The 22,882-nt window shown below is 30.4% G+C and overlaps 1 protein-coding gene across 5 annotated transcripts in view; it reads left to right on the forward strand.

Annotated features, from left to right (window-relative positions):
• The window catches only part of LOC129960184 (disheveled-associated activator of morphogenesis 1-like), a 109,370-nt gene that overhangs the window by 41,047 nt on the left and 45,441 nt on the right, over positions 1 to 22,882 (forward strand). The window contains exon 1 of one of the 5 annotated variants that reach the window (XM_056073398.1): positions 16,077 to 16,179. The exons of the other annotated variants lie outside the window; for them this stretch is intronic. The gene's annotated coding sequence lies outside the window, so the exon portion shown is untranslated. Of the gene's footprint in view, positions 1 to 16,076; positions 16,180 to 22,882 lie in introns of those variants that run through there. 5 annotated transcript variants of the gene reach the window in all.

A 22,882-nucleotide genomic window follows, 5' to 3' on the forward strand; every position in this document is an offset into this window, starting at 1 on the left:
TTAGTTTATTTTTCTAAATATGAACTATAGATTATTAAGTACAGGGTGGCCATAAAATCGGCATCTGCAGCTAAAACGAATGAACGAAATGAAACCACATTTCATATACAGATTGTGAAAGCCATGGAAAAAAGAATTCCACAGAAAAAAAATGGAATACCAAAAGTTACGACAGGGAAAATACTGGCTCTATGGGAGTACAGTTATGAATGAATTCATGAAACTCACAAAAAATGATCTTTTATTCATCAACCTTAGGGTCCCCTGGACGCCGTGCAACATTTTCAACATTCTGACCTTCCCTGTGTACAACATATTGCATACGGTGTATGACGTTCTCCACTGCTGCGTGTAAACTGTCAGTTTTGATGTTCATAACAGCCTGTATTATGTTTTGTTTCAAAACATGCAGGTTTGCTTAAGAGCAGTCACGGCATTACACTAGTATAGAACAGTTTTACCAATAAAGCATGATAATAAGGTAGGTCCTATATTAAGCAAACATCAACAGTCAATCACGAACACATCAATAGTCAAGAACGAGCTGCTAACAGGTCGTTTGCTCTTTCCTTTTTACAAGGAATGCATGACGCTTCTGTCATGCACGCACTTGGAATTTTACATAATCCATCTCCATATGCACATTTTCTCGTTCGTACGTAACAGCAGTACCAATATTTCCCCTATCGGCAACTTTTAGTACTAATTTTTTTTTTCTACGGAATTTATCTTCCCATGCCTTCCACTGTCTGTATATGAAATTTGGTTTCATTTTGTTCATTCGTTTTAGCTGTAGAAGCCTCCAAACAGGGAAAGTTATTTTACGGCCAACTCTGTGTAAAACGAGACAGCACAGGGCATCGAATTCATTAAGATATATATGAGACATTTTTTTTTTTAATTTCTGAAATATTTATCTACTAAATACAGAAAGTCGAAAACCGGGTCTATATCAATTAATATCAGTTGCCGGATTACTTCATATGTGTAGCAAAAGTCACAAAGGAATGTAGATAGTCACTGTGCTTTTGATTTAAGATCAACTATTTTATCTAATTTTTTGAAATTACTTAATCGTTAATCGATTTTTCAGAGAATCCAATTTTATAACAAAACTTCAGGACAATTTGAGGTATGTAATTCATATTCGGGAGGCGTTTTTAATCTGAGACTAACAGTCGAAATTCAGGATAGTCTGCTCTAATACAAAACGCCACTCCACTTTCTAAAATAAATAAATAATAATAAAAAATAAAAACTGAGAAAAAAATTTGTTTCTTTATCCACCAATACTGAATTAAATAATTGTTTCTATTCATGTTTTTTTTTTTTTTTTTTTGCGCATTAATTGAACAGATCCTACATCTCAATTCCATTGTACAACATAAAGAACAATATAATCTTATTCGAATTAAAAATACCCTCTGAAAACTTTATTTTTCAATTTCCGCCAAAGTTTGAATCTCATTACCAAAAGCAGCATTTCTATTATTCATAGAGATTTTAAGATTCCCATCAAAAATGAAGTTTGAATTATTTTTTTGTTTTCTAATATTGATTAAATGCGATTCATTGCAATTTTATGCCTTTCATTTTTTTCTTCAGTCGCAGTCTTATACCTTTCATATTTTTTTAACAGTCTTAATTTCTTACGTCTTTTAATTCTTTTGCAAATGAATCCAACTGGTACATTTCTTTTTATAGCAAGGATTTTCCTCTACAAATTTTAGAAATTTAGTCATTTTAATATTTCAAAGCAGTGACGATAAAAAGAAAATTTCGAAAGGAAAAAAAAACTGCCAGTTGGTTATGAAGATTATCTGGAAAATATTATCCCCCACCCCCTGCTGCAAAAGAAATATTTTAATTAAAAAGTTCTTATATTACAGTCTCATCGAATTTTACCGTTCTCTGCATTTAACATGAGATAATTATTTACAAAGTGTACATACTGAGCAGGACTAATAAAGGCATCCAGTAGTCGGAAATATTTTTATTCAGAGTCATTAGACTTTTTATTACTGTTTCTACGAAATATAGAGAAATAATTATAAATGTCAAAAAATTCGAACTCGAGATTTTGGCAAATCTTTACGTTTTAGACCTCCCGAGTTCGAAAAGCACATTTTTGCCATTATGCATGTATATATGATACAAAGATAATTCAAAAACGCTTTGAGCTGGACAGATAAAATTTGGTGTATTATTTTTATACCAAATTTGTAGATTTCAATTCAAATTTTGAACGAAATCCATTCGAAGGAATTCTATCTTGACTGGATGTTCGAATGTAAGATACCACGATAACTACAAAACAAAGAGACCTAGACGGATAAAATTCAATAAATATAATTAACTCCTATAATGTAGGCGTCTATCAAATTTTTAGCCAAATTCAACAGGGTGGGCCATCTGTTGGTCTGTACTTTCAGAACGTGTATATGTGGTAACTCAAAACCGCAATGACTTAAAAATATCAAATTTGGTATGCGATTTCGTAATTACTATTGTTGTTTTCTGTCAAATTTTGATTTTAATCGGCTAATAAAAACGTGTCCAAAACCCAAATTCGATTTGCAGATACCATTAACTGCATACCAGGGATTAACTACCCCAAAACTATCCAGTGATCACAGGATAGATTTAGTAAAAATAATAAATTCACGCATATGATTAATATTTTGTAACTATTGTACGCCAGTAACATGAAATACGTTCTATGCCTTACCCAAGGTCCATAATTTTCTGACGGAGGTAAGGGATAACGCCTTTATTAAAGAGTATGCGATAAAGTTTTGGGGAAACCACGGTCGCTGGTATTTCCTGTTGGCCGATCGTAGAAAATGCGCGGACTGATTGTTTATTCTTGTGGCCTTGTACCTGTGAATAAATTATGTTGGCGCACCATTTGAATAATATCTGAAGTTAATGGTTTTCTCATTTTTATCGCATACTAAATGATTATTCATTCATGGAAATGACGAACTGGTGGATGTTTTAAGTAGAGAGAGGGGGAAAAAACACACACTTTATTTTCGTCTATAGTCAATGAGGTATTTTTTAAAACATACATAGGCGTTTGTTTTGGATATTGCTTTCTTTTCTTTTAAGGAGGATAATCTTTTCTTACTTTTTAGTCGCTTCTTTGTAACAAAGAATTACGTATGCATATCAGTTTTAAAAGTTTGCAGTTTGAGTTCAATACTAATTGTTAATAGTTATTCGTCTTCTTTAAGTTTCTACCTATGATTTCACCACTGAAGAATATTTAGAAAAGCGTGAAATAATTTTTTTCTTCTGGGACACTGATTGCATAAATTGGAATTAGAGTTATGAATCTGATATTTAGCTGATAAAATTATTTTACTTATTTATATCCTACGCTCCTCCTGTCTATCCGAATGGTTAAAGCTGTCAACTCATTATAAAAATTGTCTTTGAAGGTTTCTCAGGGAAATCCTCAAACCTCAGAAGCTCATATAAAGCCCATGCCGGGCGCATGGGCTTTATATGCAATTAAATTGGCTAATTTTATTCATCCTTACATTGATGTTGCATGGATTGGATATTGAAAAACCGACTCAACTGTCTTTCTTAATGTATTTTTGAAAAGGGATGTTAATAAATCCGTAATTTATTAATTAGATTTGAAAGTTGCTTTAATGTTGAAGACTGATTTTTATGCTATTTTTCGTGCTGATTCTTAAAATAAAATCCATTTATTTCTGTCGAGTAAGAATTTTTTACAAAATGATTGTATATTAGAAGAAAACATTTAAAATCGTGAAGTTTTAACATTTCATTTAATTCATTATTTCATAAATCCATATAAATTACGTTTATAGTTTAAATTATTGTTAAGTATATGCTGAAAGTTACAAATCCTTATAGCAGCATTTTTTAAACCTCAAAATTTTTTTTGCCACCTTTCTTCTTGTAAATTTTGCATGGATTGTTCCTTTGTAGCAACAAGATTTTTTTTAGAATAGTTTTAACTCCAGGATCTGTTTTCCTAAAGGGCCATTTATTTATAATGCAGTGTTGTTTTCTGTCTCAGCTGTTCAATTCAGAAAGAAAACCGAGAAATCTCGTATACCCTTTCTGCCGATCAAGTAACGTAGAAATAACTTCAAGTAACGTAGAAATAATTTTCAAGTCACTGCCAATTGCCCATTTGAGATCTGAATACGATAGTTTATTTAGGATGAAATCAACATTTTCAGAAGTATATTCTGTATTGAAATAGTTTCTTCTCTTGTTTAATAGTTTAACCCACCAATTCCATACTCATGTCCATATAATACTTTTTTTGGTCCGAAATGTACTAATTCGAAATATACTAAAAATAGATTATGATTTGGGATGAAACGGTATGCGATGGAATTTTTTCATTATTTTTCCAGCAATCAGCATCCAAAAAAATCTATAAAAAAACACCACTTGCTTTATCGACAATTTTTTCATCGCAGACTTGTATAATAATTATAGATTCTATAGATATGAAACAACGTTTTTTTCTTTTACCAATACTCTTTTTTGTATATTTTCCTTCGAATTATCTTGATTGATCTGGTATTTGGTCATGCTTGGTGTTAAGTAAAAAGGCATTTATATAAAAATCTTAATCTATTTTTAAGTTAATTATGAGGACCAAATGACCGTCTAAGCTGCGAGATTGCATCAGCATTCGACTGGAAAATTGACTTGAAATTAACGTAAATGTTACTTTCTGAAGGAATATAAGTCAGTGGAAAGCCGATGTAATCTGAATGTCCTTCTGAGCCTTTGCAATAGCGTCACAGTTCACTGGCGAACCGCAAACGGGATTAAATGAGAGCTTCTGATTTGTGCTTTTGTTCTGAGATGTTCCGGAGATCAAGTAGTTCTACGCGAAGCAAAAAAGTGTTGTTAAGTCACAAGAAAAAAATGTTTCAATCTAGAGAAAGCCATAAATTAAGATAGTGATTATCCACTTCTGGACTTAAATCCGTGTTCTTTAATATTGTTGGGCGTAGAGCTTTTAATTCAAGTATTGCAGAAATTGTGAAAGCATTGTTTAGGCTTTAAAACGTCAGCCTTCTGTTATCTATTTTTTCCGTTCTGAAGTTACTTCGTTGGATTTAATTTGTAGTTATTACTATGACGCAATCGATCGAAATTCATTTGTAGGTTTTAACACAAAAACACTTGGCAAGATAAATAAACTATTAGAAGAAAACTTTTATATTGCTTCTATACTGCTTTTATATTGAAAATTTTTGACATTAACAACTAATTTGCATCAGTATGGTACATATTATACAATTTTTAAGCAGTAATAATGCACTGCAGAGCAATCAGCAATCTTAGAAAGAATCTATCAGCAATTTTAGAAAGAAATTACAAAAACTTTACTAGGATATATATTTCAGTTACAATTCTAATTAGGAGTTTTTTATATAGAGATAATTCCCTCTTAAACAGAGAACCTGCTTATTATTAAAAATGTAACTTCCCCATTAAGCTTAATTAATTTTTCGGTCGTGTGTTCCCCTGGTTACAAACATGTAGCGAATTTGCTGGGCGCCGGATTATTATTTAATGTTCACATCGAGAAGGCGCAACTAGTGATGAATCTTAAATCTTACTTGCGAGCAGTAACTTCTAATATCCAAATTCATTGCATGTTTATCTATTATGTAGTGAGGCATTGCATCGATTCCGAACATTTAAGAATTTGCAAGAATCTCAAAATCAGCAGTGGATGAAATTGCTTGCCAGTCATCTAAAAGATCTTAATTCCTATTATAAATTAAATTTAAAATATTTTGACTTAACTACCCAAAAATATTTTCTAAAATTATAATGAATTTCTTCAGACTTTGTGGTTTCCAACCATCAAAAATGCTAAAATCATTTTATGCCAAGTTATTGAGCATTTCCTGCATCGTCAAAAGGCGACATAATTTTTTAATAATATATACAAAATAATTTAGAACTTTCAATCGAACTTTAATCGTCCACAATACAATCATTTTCAAAAATTTAGTCGATTGGTGTTTACATTTTTCAAAATTATATACGCATATGCAATAGCCATTGGATATTAATTTCTTTAGTTTCGAACTTCAAGTAAAAAATAAAAAAAAACTGTTTATATAAATACAGCTCAACAATGACTAAAATAAACATACCTTAACCACAATCTAATTTCCCCCAAACCAAAACCAATGCTGCATTCCGTGGTTTTGCTTACGAATTTTTCAGCTTTATGTTTTCTTAAGACCTAATCTTAGCTTGTTAATGATAGACCCCGTACTAAAAAATCAACTGTGTTTGAAAAAACTAAAATTATATTTCTTACTAACATTTGTATACGGTTCAATATGTTACCACATCGCATTCTCTAGAACCATCAGTTGCAAAGCTAAATCAATATATTTTGATTCTCATATCCACGCATTCCAAATTACTAAATTGCCCACGTGAGTCAGGGCGAAATCCCACAGTCACGTGGAATGGTATGAGACTACCTGGTACCCACTTCATACCGTAAAATGAAGTACAAATAAACTAAACAGCAATGATAGAAAAGATCCCTCCTCTTATACATGTGCATTTTCAAAAAAAAAAAAAAGAAAAGAAAAGGATGGAGATTAATTATAAATTATAGAATAGAGGTACAGCGGATGCAAGAATTTGCTCGGTACTGGCGCAAAGGTTTAATCAATCATCCATAGCTCACCGACAAAAAGGATGATTAGTGTGGGTTTGTTAAACATATAGCTGTTGGCAAGGATATTTCAGTTGTGTTTGAACAAAATTTTGATGATTAAGCATACGGAAAATGCGAATGAAAGTTCTGCATGTAATAAATCAAGAAAAGCTAAGTTAATAAACGGAAATTTTGTTAATTATAACACATAAGTGAATAAAAGCAATTACTGTAAATTTGTTAACCCTAAAATTTGTAAAATGTTTCTTTTAATTACATTGACTTATATATCACGAAAATATACGTCATAGCAGTCATTTGAATCATTCAACCACATACAAAATATATTGCATACCAAGTATATTTTTAAAATTGAGAACTATTATTTTCTTATGGTAACACGCACGGGGAAAATCTTTAATATACCCTAAAAAGGAATAAATAAGAAGTCTAAAATGGTGAAATTTTGGTGTAAAAAACACATCTAAATATGATTATTACAAACACAGTTTATTCTAACGGTTATTAGAGTGATTGTATCATTTAGCTGATTGAGAAATTGACGTTGCAGCTAATTAATAACACATCAAAGAAAAAAAAATGGATATTTCTGCTGAATTATTTCTAATTTTAAAATAAATTTAAAGAATACTATTTTCGTATTATGAGAATAACTAAATGAATCCAAATCTTTAAAATTTCTGGCAAGCATGTAAATAATTCATATACACATAAATTACATAGAGATCAAAGTAGAGAGAGAGAGAGACTCATTTCAACTAAAGTTTGAGAATAAATATCCACATACTGATGTGGCATGGTAACTCGAAAAATCGATTGCCGGTTCTGGCGCCGTCCTGGTCATCTTTAGATCAGAATTACGATGTATGATCCCAGTAATCCTCATATACGTTAAAAATAGGCAATAATTTTTACAAAGCCGTTTTTCAAAGAGGTGAAAGATGAAAATTGGTCTTTTGTTTTAAATGCTTCTCAGATAAGTTTCATTATAACTAGAAATAAAACTTGGTATAAATTTAATCGACTTTACGAAAATTAAATTCAAATAATAAGAAAATTGGTCCGATGTACATGAACTTATGTTCACGAATACAATTTAAACGCAGGTTGTAATTACTTCTTTTCCATTAAGCTCTATTAAATTAAGAACTTACTGCTTACGTATTTAACAAGTTCACCTATTAACCACCACCGCCAAATCTAGTATTGGATATTTTTTCTTCTTAAGCCTTACATTTTTTTCCCGTTTCATAATGAAGTTGGCTGAGAAAAAAATTCCTGAAAGACAAATTAAAATTATATACGGTTTTCCCTGGTTGTAGTGATTACGGATGTAAGGATCAATCGCTTGTACTGATCAACCATGTGAGTAATTGATCGATTTTATTTTTCCTAATTACCTTAAAATATGGTTCTAGCAATCAGCAGTTCACTTGCAGCATATCAATACCTTGCAGGTTTTATTATGAACAATCAAAAGGATGATCCTGATTCACTGAAAAGTCAGCAGACCTTTCTGAAGAAGATAATGGTAAATGCAACAATGTAGGAAGTACAATATCCGAAGACCTATGTTCCTGCATACATCTCTATTATATATTTTAATTGAAAGATATTTAAGGAAATTAATAAGAAGTTACAAATCTAGTAAAAATGATTCATCAAATAATCGAAACTGATTGTTTGCTTTAGTATTGAAATATCTGAAATGTTATTATTGTAGAGTGAAAAAGAATTGAGAAACTGTTTTTTTAAATCCCAATAAAGTAAATATCTGCAGCTTTAAATAAATATTATTTTTGTGGCCATTATTAGAAAATATTTCGCCGGTGTGTGATAATATTCTGCTGTTGATATTTATCCACTTTTAAAGTGATTGTTCCTGAAGAAATAATTCACTCTCAATGAAAGGAACAAATAGTTAAATCGAGTATTTGCATAATTGATTAGTTCATCGACCTCTAACAGATAAGATGAAGCGGAAAGAAGAGTTCACGCATCTCTGGAGAGATATTTTTTTGTTTTATTTTTTTACTGTTCTATTGTAATTTCATGAATGATTTAAAAATCTATTCATTCTAGATAACTAAAATTAAAGAAGTTCGTGTAATTCTAATTTCACTTTCAAAATATGAGAAGCAATTGAAATGGAATTTCAATTATACTTAAAGTAAAAAAGTTCAGTTTGAAATAATTACAATCATTCGTGTAAAGGGCTGATATTTTGTCTTAAATATTTAGCTAGAAAATGGTTTTACACCACTAAATCTCCGTCTTAAATATTTTGTGAAGTCTCTGTTTTTTAAAACAAAACAAAAAAAAATCTTATTGATATTAAAATAAAATTATCTACAATCGTAAATGATGACAAATTTAAAAATATTTATCAGAAAAAGGTAATTGTACTGAATTATATTTCTTTATTTTATACTTGAATGATACTTTGCATGTTATACACACATATACTATATACTCTTGAGCCCAATAATAATAAAAAAAAATGTAAGAATATTTTTTAATTTAAAGAACGTTCCAAAAACCGTCATATGCATTAATTCAATACTCAACCCATTTAATTATTAAATTTCCTAAAAATATAGTTGAATTAAACGCCATGTCTGCATTGGTATTTTGTTTTCGACATATTAAAAATGTAAGTGCTGTATTACATGTAAGAATATTAGTGTGCTGTCTCGTTAAATGCCTGAATAACTTGCATAAAATGCATAGATTTTTATTAGGTTCAGTATTATATGAGATCGCTAAATTGCTTATAAAGAGTACAGTATATAGTTTTTAATTGGATAACAACTATTAAAACTCTAAGATCATTTAATTAAAAATATGATTTATCTTCACACGAAATCAAACATTAATTCCTCATCGTCCCTTCACGTAAAATGAAGCTTCAACGAATTCTAATTCAACGCTTGAAGTTATTATTGAATTATAGATTATTGAAGTAACTTATTAAAATTATGATGATAGATCTCGAGGAGATCTTTAGTAGTATTATCTCATAGTTTATACTGAAAGTTTTCCCTATTAAAAATATGGAAATGAATGCATAAACTGTTCATAGATGATTTGAATTTAAGATCTGATATCATTTATTTTGTTTAAAAACGAAAGTTGAGAAAAAATGGGATCGTTTTACATGATTTGCCAAGCGACACGTCTTTTTATCATCAATCACAGAGGATGTGTTATAACAAAATCATTTAAATAATCTTATTTTAATACGTTTTCTAATAATCTGAAACTTTTAGAGAACTCAGAATAGGAGTATTTTAATTCTGACCACCTTGCATTTGGAGATTTTGAACTTTCGATTCCTCTGTTCCGAATTCGGGTTCATGACCACCCGATTCCACCGAAGAACCGTTGTATAAGCGGGGTCTGGTACAATTTAAAACCGTCCGGGCCAAACGTCCTCCCCCTAGTGTGGTGTGGAGAGGGGGTGCCAGCTCAGGTGTCGCCCTCGTCTTTTGACCGCGGTTCAAAATTACAAAGTCCGTCCCAATAATAGCCCTAGTGTTGCTTTAAAACGGGACATTAATATAACTAAACTAAAGTTTTTTAAAAAAATCTTCCTTTCCGAAGCCTTCATTAATTTTATGAATCCAACTTCAAAAATATATGATGATTTTATGAGAAAAAAGCATTTAATTAATTAATAATGATAAAAAATCATTATGTGAAAAAACATTTAATTAATTAATAATTATGAAAAGCTATTATGAGAAAAAAGCATTAATTAATAATGATTCTGAGGAAGTGGAAGGGTCTTTCCCCTATATCTTCTCAAAGAATCCACGATTTTGAGTTTTATATCAGGAAATATTTTTAACGGAAAGAAAGGACCACTTTATTATTTTTCATGCAAGAATGCGTTTTTAGGTTTAATTTCCATGACTAAGTTTTAAAACATAAATACATCTCAGTTAACAAGTCGTTTGGTCTGAAATTCGCAAGAGAGAAAAAAAAAAAAAAAACTAAACGATACAAACCCTCTCAAAAGGATATCTAAACCATTTTTATTTTTCAATTGAATGCCTCCAAATATTTTGAACATAACAATAGCTAATTAGGAGTGATTTAGTTTATAATCATCTTACTTACCTATTTTACTTAAGGTTTCAGGTCCAGAGGGTCGTAGGCTCTATTTAAGAACTGCGAACCTATTATCGATGTCCTTCTATTGACAAAAATTGGAAAAGGATTGGTATTCAAAATTATGAGGCCCCGTGTTGTTTCAAAACAGAACACAATTATAACTAAGCTAATGTCTAGAAGTAAAGTAGGGGCTTCCTATTTCATTGCACAATAATTTATCGACAAAAATTACACGATATAAATTAAAATAGAAAAGGTAGAAGTGTTGGTTAGAGCCAAAATGATATTGAACGTCTGTTGCATTATTTATAGTGATACGTCACCACAAACTTTGACATAAATTGATAACATTTTCTGAATTGCAGGCTAGTACGCTATTTGGGCGAGATAATATTTGAGTTTCCAAAAAGAAAACAGAAAACAGCAATATATTTTATACATTTTTATTTACACTTATACATTATTTTATACATTTGTACAGCAATATACATTAGTGTGACCATATTCTGTAGGAAAAATTCGGAAGGAAATTATTCAAAACGAATCTTTTTGAACAAAATTTTTTGTAATATAATTGTAAAGAAAAATTTGGAATTTATATTTCTAGATTTTGTTTGATTGCTGTTACGAGAAAATAAATTCTGAATCAATATTTACCTCGTAGTTAGATACCATCAATTTTTTTATAACCAATTAAAAACTTTATGAATTGTCATCTGGGAAATCCCCCTTGACGTCTTGTTTAGTTTTCCATTGCAATATTAGAAGATAAAATATCGTCTTAGTACAGTGCATGCTCACGTGATACATGTCAAATGAGCAGCTGCATTTTTATTTTTCACTTATTTGGGCATGTTGAGGAAGGGAAAAGGTCACAGTACCAAGTAAGACAATATGCAATTTTGTTAATTATGTTCCTGTGAATGAATAATTTATTACTTACGGTTGTCTACAAATGTGCATTTATCCAAATCCAATGGATTGCTATGAAAATTGCCATTGTAATAAAAAGACTTTTCTGAACACAAACTGATTGACCATATCTGGTATTTGCATCATCAAAATTCAAACAGCTAACCAACCATTCTCTTCGGAAGATGAATAGTTTTAGTTTAAAATGAATGCGTACGAAATGTTCAATGTTATAATGTTATTTACTAATCTTTGTGCCTGGTTCTGGATAAGTAGCTGGCTAAAAAAAGATTGGCTTGAAGTAGCTAAAAATGAAATTGAATTACTGCTTAAAAGACAATTTCGTTATGAATTGTTTGAATCTAAGAACGGTTGAAACCATAGAAACCTGTAATAACAATACTAACATATATCTGCGTTTCTATTGTTCTATTTTTTATAGGACCAACCATTATACTGAGAATAACAGAATTCGATTTAAGCTTACTTTGGAAAATGAAAATGTGCATTTTTGAGTGATTTTTTAAATGTTATTTACAATTCAATGAACTATAAATTAAACTAGATTTGGATATCGTTTTCGTTGTGAATTTCGAAAATATTGCACAAAATTACTCTTAAAAATTACTCTCGTCTTTTTTTTTCTAATTTCAAAAATTAAAAAAATAATTTTAAGCGTATTTTACATTATGCTATGAAGATTCATTATGTAATATTCAACAATGCTTTAAATACAGAGTAATTATAATTACAGTTACACTTTCAAAAGGTTGTAAAAAAGAAACACTGAGTAGAATGACCTGATATTTCATCTGAGCATTCGTTAAGCATTGAAAATTTATTTTCAGAAAAAAAAATGATTGATAGATGGCGCTGTACTCGTCATAAGATGCTAATTAAAATTTGGTGCCATAAAGAGTTTAAATTGTCCCTAGGTCAAAAATTAGCAAAGAAAAACTGATGAAACCATCAAGAAAAGGAAGTCAGCGACGATTTGCTTAAGAAATGCAAAATATTTATTCACCGTTTTCTCGTACGAGCTGAAAGCACAAAGCAGCATGTTCCACAACAGATCGGAGTTTTTCAGTGGCTATATTGTGAAAGTGTTGTATAATGCGTATTTTTAGTTCGCCTAGTTGGCAATCGGACCCTCGTACAACAACTTTTAGTTAACTCGGCTTCTAAAAGTTGCACGAGTTCAGATCAAGTGATACTGGCAATTAGGCTGTTGGAAATCGCCGAATGATAGTCATTCCTAAAATGCAGATTCAAGAGCTGTTGCACTTGTGTTGTAATGTTCTGAGGAGTGCCATGTTGTATAAAAACTGATCTATCCACACATCCGCACTGTTGTACTGCTAGAATGAGCTGGTTGCGCTAAAGAGATTCACAGTGTCTCTACAAGTTACAGGACTCGAAAGATCAATCTTCTCGAAAAAGAAAAGGCAAACGATAACTGCTGCCTTAAATTCGCACCAGACAGTGGCCCTTTTGAGAATGAAGAGGGAATAGTTGCAATTTGAATGGATTCTCTCTTATCCGTATTCTGTAATTTTGGGTATTGGAGATGGAAATAGGTTTCTACTCTTCACAAAATTTTCTATATTTATGTATTTTCCTCTTCCATCCCAGCAAGAAATTGCAGGGTGAAAACTTCTCGTTTTGACAGATCAGCAGTAGACAACTCCTGAACTAGCATAATTTTAAATGGATAGCATTACAAAATAAAATTTTACGAGCCATGCTAACAAGCATGTCGAAAATTCGAGAAATTCCCTGTGCATTGGACGTTCCCAATGCACTTCTTGATGCATCTTGCAATGCTGCAACCACACCCTCCAATGACGTCGATACAATTGTTTTCATCCTTTGTCATATTTCACATTAAATGTACCCACCTCTTCGAATTTATCAATCATTTTCTTCAAACTGAACGCATTCATTGGACCGGAACCTCTTTTGAAACTTTTAATGTCCAGAATTTCTGCAATGCAATCGTTTCACAGTAACAATTCTTATTAAAAAAAAAAAAAAAAAAAAAAAAAAAAAAAACGTTTCACAAGCAGAGGTTGACCCTTTAATGGTAGAGTCATTAATTATTACCTTCTCAGACGCAGAATAACAGGAATTGAATGTTCCACGCCTTTTTATCACAAGTGTAATGTTCGGTGCGCATTTCACATTTTCTAATTCGGTTCTTTAAATTATATCTTGACAAGCAATCTTTTAAATCAATCCTTTTTAGCATCTTATGACGAGTACAGCGCCATCTATAGGTCAAATAAGAAAACAAATTCCCATCGCTTCACGTATACTCAGATGAAATATCAGGTCATTTTGACCAATGAATCTTTTTTTACAGCCTTTGAAAAATGCAACTTTAATTTTTATCACCTGTGTTTTATGATAAATTGTTTCTTCTCTTGATGAAAAAAGTATGAAAATTCGTTCTATTTTTCACATATTGAGTAAGTAGATAATGAGTTGGTAAAATTTTTGGAATTCTTTATGTGGAATTAAGTTTTGTGCTTATTACTTTTCAAATTTAAGCAATGATTGAAATTTTCGATAGTTCAACCAATTTTAAACAATGCTATCTTTTCTTATAAAATGATTGGATGCATTAAAATATACCATCGCTCTTTTAGCGTTTAGTTTTTGATTCTTTTTATGATACAATGGATTTTGTATCCCTTAAGATGTTAAGTAAATTATGACATAATTTATAGTAGGGATGAGTGGGTCAAGACGGATATTAAAATGCTTTTGAGTTTATAAAATTAATTGCCTTGTTTGGAAACTTTTAACCTAAATTAAATTTTATTGTCATTGATATTGCTTATAATGATATACAAATAAACTTATTTTCTATTTTTGATTGTTTAAAAAAATAATTTTGATTGAAAATAAAATCTTTGCATGATGCACAGGGATGAGCTGATAGAATTAACTTTTTCTCTTGTCCATAAGTAACTTTTGTTTACATTTCCATATCTGAATCAGTCCTCAGTAGATAAACACTGAAAGCATCCAAAACCTCCAATGAAGATGTTCTTTATCTTACTTTTTTATTTTTCCTTGTTATAAACAATCATATTTTTTTTTAATCCTTTGCTTTTTCTTATCTTTTTACAGATTTTTTTTTACAAATTTTTATTCACAATTCACAATATTATTTTTTACCTTTTTGTTACTTCTTTCACCTTTTTTCTAATATATATTTTTTTCCAAAGTATTTTTTTTGTGTGTTAAAATGACTCTTTCAAAACTCCAGTCTTGTCTAGTTTTCTGATCCTGTGTTATTAGAAAACGGTTGAATGACTTCTGGTGAATAAAATTAAAATTCATAGTTTTCATGGTTACTTGAAATGACATTAAAGTATCAAAAAAGCGCAACGTTGTCGAAAAGTATTTTGATACACATTTAAAAGTTTCATTTTTTATGCTTGAAAACGAATCAATTATGGCATTTTTAAGGCTAACAAGAACTTCTTGTAAATCAAATCTCTTATATGATACCAAAGATAGAAATTATACGAATTAATATCGGAAGAATGAGGTGGCTGCACCAAAATAGCGATTTGAATATTGATAACTCGCGTCCCGATTAGGTTAAAATACTGGGGTTCTGTGCGAAAGTCCATTATTCCGCATGAAACAAAATACACAGGTGTTCATAAAATGTATAATCATCTTGAACATAATCAAATTTTCTTATCAGACATTTTACTATTTTTCTAGAAGGTTTAGAGTGGTCTCTGAATGTTGAAGACCACATCGCTTGAAACTCTGTTGCAATTTTACCCATAAATATAATATAAAAATCAATTTATGATCTTTTTACTATGAAGACATTTTGAAATAAATCGGAAATAGTGTTAAACAATTTACTTATTAAACCTTTCCTCATTACACGTATTTGTAGCATCTAATTGGGAGTTACAAAGTGTTTCTTTTTCTTTTCTTTTCTTTCAATTTAAAATTGCAAGCTAATTCAAACTCATGCTGAAAATTTTCAAAAGATTTAGAACATTCGATGAAACGAAAAATGACTAAAATCTTTTGAACATGTTATGTGGAAATCAACGTTTAAGTAGAACAAAAATAGATTATCGTTTTGTAGGAAATCTTGATACTATTCACCATGAAAGACGGTCTTCTTCAATCAGCTCTCCAAGTGATGTTATATTTGATTCCCCTTTTCGTGTTTTTTCTTCTTTTTTTAGACAAGGTAGCAAGAAGTTTCAGATCGGAAATGACCGAAGCGGAAATTCGCGTTGGAAACAGTAGTTTCCGGAGTGTCGAGTGAAATGCGAGGATTTACAATCTGCAGTTGAAGTGGAAGGAAAATGTTAAAAAGAACTGATGTGTTGAATCGGTTTACTTAGTCTAGGGAACATCCGTAAGAAGATTATAATCACAATCCATAAAATCAGGTCAGTTTCTATTTTTGAGAGAATTCTGCTACATGAAGTAAAAATGGGTTCAATTTGTATCATTTTTTTTCCCCTTCCGGTCTCTTTTTGCTTGCTTTCATTAATAAAATCTGCAAAAAAGTTATTTGAATTTTCATTCTTGTAAAACTGCTTTATAAGGATGTTTCAAGAGTGAGTCTCGATGGGAAATTTTTATAATGCATCTTGCTACTGATTTTCATTCTTACTTCTATTTAACCTCACTTAACCTCGAATGTTGTTATGGATTTTTCATTCTTTCCAGATACGGCAGAATGTAAAAATTTTGCATACTTGTGCATTCTTAATGGCAATACACTATTTTAATTTATTATTTTACGCATTTCGTTTTCATTCTGCTTTGGTTGCATTAACGAAATTGATTGATTAGAAGAACAAATGATTAGAAATTACAAGGCTTTTTAATAATATATTGTTAAAGCATACATTTTATCTTGTCTGCTGATATAGGATTTTATTAGGTCAGATATGAATACTTACAAACTATTCCTTTAGAATTGCATTTAAAATTTGGAAAAGGAATGTCTACGCTTCTAAATGAAAAGTTTCACTTTTCCTTCATTTAAATGAAATGAGTTCATATTGTCTTAAATTAAATAGTTCGATTATTTATAAAGTTATTAATCTGAAAATATAATCTAATGAAAGCCTTCCATCGTAATTCTAATTGAGTAACATGATGAAAATCTTCTATACAAAAATTACATGATTTTTTAATAATATATTGTTAAAGCATACAGTTTATCTTGTCTGCTGGTATAGGATTTTATTAGTTCAGAAATATGAAAAATGGATACACATAAACTGTCTTTATGAATGCACTAACTCTATATGTACATAAAATAAAAAATTAATAAATAAGCTTTAACCCTTATTAGTGAACTAAAAATTAGAATTTTTTAAGTAAGAAATATGGATGTCAAAATAAAACCCTAAATGACTGATAGAAATACTTCATGCAAAGGGGAACTTTAATTAAATTATCAGTGAATTTTTAGGAAAGATCTTTCTTTCATATGGCATTCATCATTGCTGAATTTCTTAATAGCATTGCTTTCTGCGCTTGAGACTTTTACAATTTTTTTTTTCACCACCTTAATCAGAATTTACCCCCCTTTTTTATATTTTAATAAAAACATGTTTTAGAAACTTTTCATTTTTATTATTTACTACATTTGTGATATTGTTAAATAAAATGACTGATTAAACAATTAGTAACAGAATATTCAATTATTTTAACATAGTATCCGCAAAAAGCCAATAACACCACCTGAAAACAGATTATCAAATGACAATACTTACTAGAAATTTTCATATAAACGGGATCGATTTGCTCCAGATAATTATGAATTAACGGTACAAATAAGTTAAATATGACAACACACTGCTAGTTAAAAATAAATCTAATTTATTTATATGCTTATAAATTTTGAGTATATCAGATTAATACCAGTTTTTAACTTATACAGCAAAGAAAATATCATTTGGGGCCCCTAAGGAGAAAATATTAATAATGACAATCATTTTTACATTTCAGTAACATTAAATTTGAGATTACTCACAACAAAATTTGCCTTAGCCAAATATTCCTATTCATACAAGGATTGTAATACATAGCCATGTAGAGCTTTACCTTAAAATTAATTTTTTTTCTTCTTATCCCCGCTGAATACTTCTAAAATCTAATGTGCGATTTTAAAGAACTGTCCAACAACTTGATAATATTCATATAAATCTTTTATACATTTGTACTTATTTTTTAAAGTCAGTGACACCAAGGATAATAAAAATTAAGAAATTATCTGCAGAGATCTTTACGGCACCCAACAAGATGTAGTCAAATCGTCAAGGATTTTTTTTCCATTAATCACCAACAGGAGGAGGGAAACAGCTCACAGACAACTAACCATTACCTACAGCAGCCGTTTTCTTTTTACGATGGTTGTATTTCTTATGATTACTACATCATAATGGACCACATGACATTTCATACCAGAGAAAGTTTTCATTTCCTTTGTTGTACGACCTCCCAGCCAAATGCAGTCGCACTCTCAGCTATTTAGCAATGAACCGTTAGCTTTATATTCTCATCATTTTACTTCCTAAAGCCCCGTTCCAACGACCTGTGCGCGTCTGGAGACGCGAACAGTTTCCCCCCTCTTGTGGTTTTCCGGGGTTCTTTGATGTCTGTTCAGTTTACCAACAATTTGCAAGAAACTCTGGATCGTGTCCACATGCGGGGTTAGTCCAACAATGAGTCAGTTATCAGATTTATGACCATAGGCTTTAAGCCGCGGTCCTACGACCCGTGCATCAGCGGACATGGCACACTTTCCACTTTTTCCCCTCTCTTGCAGTTTCCACAGGTTCTTTGATGTCTGTTCAGTTTACCGACAATTTGAAACTCCGCATCGCGACCACAGACATCAAAGAACCCGGGAAAACGGCAAGAGAGGGGAAACAGGGGAAAGTGTGCCATGTCTGCAGACGCACAGGTCGTAGGAGCGCGGCTTAAGGGAGAAGCAGCTCATTACGCTTCGAGGATTCTCTCTGAATTCAAGTCAAAAAGCCAAAGATCGAAGTTTATGAAAGATTTAACTTATTTAGTCTTTTCGTGCTTATTTTAAGGGTGAGATAAAAAAAATTTCTTGCTTATCTCATTGGCTAGTTGCTTTTTAAGAAACAAAAGTTTTTCAATCCCCTTTCCATCTTTTCTCGCACCATACTATCCATTTCCGGTCACAGTTTTGGGTGGCTCCAAATTCTTGGAGGAGGGAAGAAAGAAAATGCACGTTTCACAAGAAAAGAACATAGCTTCTATAATATAATAAAACATTTCTACTCGTTTTAAACGAAACTTTAACATAACGTATTAGTTTTTTTTTTAAATCTAAAAATGAAAATTCTGGAACTTATTTAATTATTCTGGAACGTATTCTGGAAAATATTTTAATTAAGCTTTCGAAATTCAAATTTCTAGAAAATTATTAACAAATAAAAGTGCTTCAATTTTTTCTTCTATGTTCGAAAAATGTAAAGGAACTATAATATGAAAAATCTCTTATCTCTTAACTTCATCTCATCATCTTCAAACTACTTGTAAAATTAAATGTAGTAGTCATTCTTTAGTAATTGGACTTAAATGTGAGGTAAATTATTCTTCGACTAAAATTTTATTAGAAAAATTATAAGAGCAAATTGTCGATGAATATGTTTTAGCTACTCATTCGATAAATAAATATCCTCTTGTATATTCGCTGTTTGCTACATAATCTTTTAGATATCCACCTTGTTTTGGATAATATAAAGGATTAAACTATTTTCTGAAGTAACTTGTGAAATTAATAAACCAAATTCATTGACAAAACAATTGTTCAATTTATACATGTTTGCAAACAAAGATTCAAATTAAATCATGAATAAACAATTAATCTATGGGGAAAATCAATGACCGGTCATTTTGATTTTTTTTCCCTCTTTTCAAGAATCAACCTATTCAAACTTATCTTATCATGGAGAAACGATTCTTACAAGCTCTTCGTCTTTGATGTAGTTAGGAGAAAAAAAAATTATAATTGACGAATCTTAGAAATGACACCATATACGATGACCTGAATGTATATACGCTGGTGTGAGACAAAAAAAAACACACCGCCATTTAAATGATATAATCATATTCAGAAATATATTACTAACCCTGCATTATTCCATTGTTATTTGCCTCATGCATTGTGCCGTTTTGGGAGAATGCATAAAGAAAAAAAAAATTCTCATACCCCATTTTACATCCTCTTGTTGATAATTTTTGTTCTATGAAGAATCTTGAAGAATGAAACACATTTGTAAAACCATATATATACCTTTCATAATTCATAGAAATATTCTTTTACAAATGGCAAGTCCTAAAATGAAAAGGCCTGCCTCGCGAAACCCTGCTGTCAAACTGGTATGGAAACCGTAACCTGGGTAACGAAATGCAGACACGGGTACGATGCCAAGATTGCAGCAGATCCGAGAAACAAAACAAATACTCTGCTTCTTATATATGTCACTACCAAGCTTTCTGCATTCATCAACCAGTCAAAGACGTTTCTGCAGATTAGCTTTAGTAAATAAAGAAGCAGAAATTGAATAGAAAGCAACGATTCCTTTCATTTTGTTAAAATTCTAGAATAATAATGGTAGGTTCAAAAAAGAAAGAATCAAACAAGAAAAACCAGGAATACAAAAAAAGTTTGATAATTTTTTCATTAAAAAACAATGCTCACTTCATTAAAAAAATTATATATATAACACAAAATATTTATATAAAAAATTATCATTTTCTATTTTAGAGCATACTTATGTTTTTCTTGTTTACGTATTTGAATACAATTCAATATTCATTCATGTACACCTGCTTGTCATTTATTAGTATTTCTTCTGTTTTTTGCCTGTACAGAGATTTCCTCCGTATTTATGAAGCTTAAAGAATAATTTAAAAAATTGTTTCAGAGTTACTTCCAAACTCTGAGAACAATCAACGAATAAACATCTTGTGATATTATACCATTTAATTATATTATACAAACTTTATTATTTAACTAAAATATTTTTAAATAATCAATATTTTCTTTAATATTATTACTTTGTATTACTTTAGCTGTTGCGTTTAAAATTATTTTCATATATATTTGCATATTGAATATTTATTAGAAACTAAATGGATTTGTCGAAATTTCAAACATTTATAATAAAATTTTACAATTTCACAGATTGGATATTTGCAAACGATCCTGCTGTCGTGCTAAGCAAATGTACAGGGAAAGGCTTGAAATATAATAAATTCAGTTTAGCCGCGTTTTTAATATTAATTATTTTCTAACTACTTTAATTCAGAAACGATTTTAATTTTTAACCTGTAATGAACGTGACCTTCTAATTTTCTTGCGTTTCTCAGGATTTAATTTTCGTAACTTTAACTGTCTAACGTTGAGTTGCAGTATTACCTGAAAATCATGCACCTCAAACATGCGTTTATTCAGCTATAAAATCCTCTTTTCGGTGCTATATAACATTTAGACACTCTTTAATCTTAGCATCGGTACTGAGTGGATATAACACTGGTTCTTTATCATGATTTAAAAACAAATAAAAAACATTAAGCATTCACTAAAAGATGATTCTCTTGTCTTACAATGAAGTAAAAAAACAAAGGTGTGTTTCAAAGGCAATAGAAGTTTGAATGTAGTTTGAAATACTTGTTTGTTTCGCTTTTTTAATGATAAAATTTAATTCAAAGATACTTGGGGATAGTTCGGGGGGAAAAAGTAATACTTACTTCAAGTATTATTTTTTTAATGAAATTATTATCAAACTTTCTTTTTTATATTCCTGGTTTGTCTCGTTTTATTCTTTCTTTTTTGAATCTATCATTATTATTATTCTAGAATTTTAACAAAATGAAAGGAATCGCTGCTTTCTATTCAGTTCTTGCTTCTTTATTGACTAAAGCTAATTTGCAGAAACGTCTTTGGCTGATTGATGAATGCACAAAGCTTGGTAGCAACATATATAAGAAGCAGAGCATTTGTTTTGTTCCTCGGATCTGCTGCAATCTTGGCATTATACCAGTGTCTGCAGTTCGTTGACGATGTTACGATTTCCTTACCAGATGGCAGCAGGTTTTCGCAAGCCGAAGCAGACCTTTTCATTTTAGGATTTGCCATTTGTCAAAAAATATTTCTGAAGGGTATCTGGTTATATTACGAACGTTTATATTGATCTGATATACTGGCCTAATATTACCTCTGATATAACTGAATTTGTGAAACATTGTACAGTATACCAAATTAATAAGAAAAGAAAAGATTAGCTTTGTTATAACAAAAGCCTTCCTTAAGTAAACCATTTGAATGCCTTTTTGTTGGAAGTTTTTACTCCTTTAATAATAATAATAATAATAATAAACTTTCAACATATTGGGATTAACTATGTAATAAAGTGTATTTGGGCTTTTTCACGAAAATATGCAAATTCTGAAATTTTATTAAGGAAGTTCTTTTTCAATTAAAATTTCATGAGCAGAATTATTGGAACAATTTGTAAATGAATATATTTTAGCTACTTCTTCGATAACTAAATCCTCTATACTTTAGCTTAGTTCTATACTTAAGCTTAAAACTCGCCTATTGGTTAAAACAACTGTCATGAATCTGTTGACATAAGACAACAGACTTTCATAACAAAGAATAATAACATTTTATTTAGCCCAGCTGATCTTGTTGTATATGAAGAATTTAGTCATCCTTATACTAAAAAGTATCTCTTTTTTCTGGTCCGTGTGAAGTTATTAAACAATGCTTTGAAGTAACTGATGAAATTAATAAAACATATCCTTGACAAAATAGCCTTTTCAATTTGTGTAAATTTCAAAATATGATGTTCCCAGTAATAGTCGACTTATAATAGGGGTGGGGGGAAAGAAATTTAATTATCCGCCATTGCGATTTTCTTCCTTTCTTAAGATTCATTCCTTTTCAGATTATGATGAAACTTAGAAATGTATTACTGTCCTAGTGATTTGCTTTATGCATTGTTTCTCTTTGGAACAACGTATTGGGAAAAGTACATGCCAGTGTTGGTCTTTTTGCTCGAAGTTGTTAATAATTCATGTTCTATGAAC

The sequence above is a fragment of the Argiope bruennichi genome, chromosome X2 (genome assembly GCF_947563725.1).
Source record: "Argiope bruennichi chromosome X2, qqArgBrue1.1, whole genome shotgun sequence".
In the NCBI taxonomy this organism is placed as follows: domain Eukaryota; kingdom Metazoa; phylum Arthropoda; class Arachnida; order Araneae; family Araneidae; genus Argiope; species Argiope bruennichi.